This window comes from Castor canadensis, chromosome 16, assembly GCF_047511655.1.
Source record: "Castor canadensis chromosome 16, mCasCan1.hap1v2, whole genome shotgun sequence".
Taxonomy (NCBI): Eukaryota; Metazoa; Chordata; class Mammalia; order Rodentia; family Castoridae; genus Castor; species Castor canadensis.
This window is the reverse complement of record NC_133401.1, coordinates 66,115,494-66,116,281: the sequence shown is the minus strand read 5'-3', so window position 1 is coordinate 66,116,281 and position 788 is coordinate 66,115,494.

Below are 788 nucleotides of genomic sequence, written 5' to 3'. Positions count from 1 at the left end.
CTTTTTGTTTCATTGATTCTTTAGACAGCTTTTTTGATCTCTATTTTGTTTATTTTGGTCATTATTTTTAGCTTGTCCTTTTTTTCCTAGGAACTTGAGGTGTGGCATTAGGACATTCATTTGAGATCTGTGTTTTTAATGTAGGCACTCATAGCTTTAACTTTCCCCTTAGCACTGCCTTAACTGTATCCTACATGTTTTGGTAAGTTGTTTTTTCATTTTCATTAGATTCTGGGAACTTACTTATTTCCTCCCCTATTTCTTTGATGGCCCACTGGTTGTTCTGCAATGTGTTTTAAAAAAAATTTTTATTAGTCATTTACTTACATGTGCATACATTGTTTGGGTCATTTCTCCCCCCCCAACCCCCCCGTGCCCCCTCCTCCACCCTGTCTTCCCTTCCCCCATCACTTCCAGGCAGAACCTGTTCTGCCCTTATCGCTAATTTTGTTGAAGAGAAGACATAAGCATAATAAGGAAAACAAAGCATTTTTGCTATTTGAGTTAGGGATAGCTATACAGAGAGATTCCTCGCATTGCTTCCATGTACAAATGTGTTACAACCCAAGGTGATTCATCTCTAACTGATCTTCGCACTGGTTTCTGATCCACTTCTCATGTTAACCTCTGTCGCTTTAAGGTTTCTGTATCAGTTCCTCTGGAGTGGGGACATCAAATGCTTTCGTGTTTTGGGTTTTCTACCTATTCCCATATCTTCCGTATGTGCTCTTTCCTTGTCATGTGATCCAAGTCCAACCACATTGCTGTATTTGCCCTAGATCTGAAGT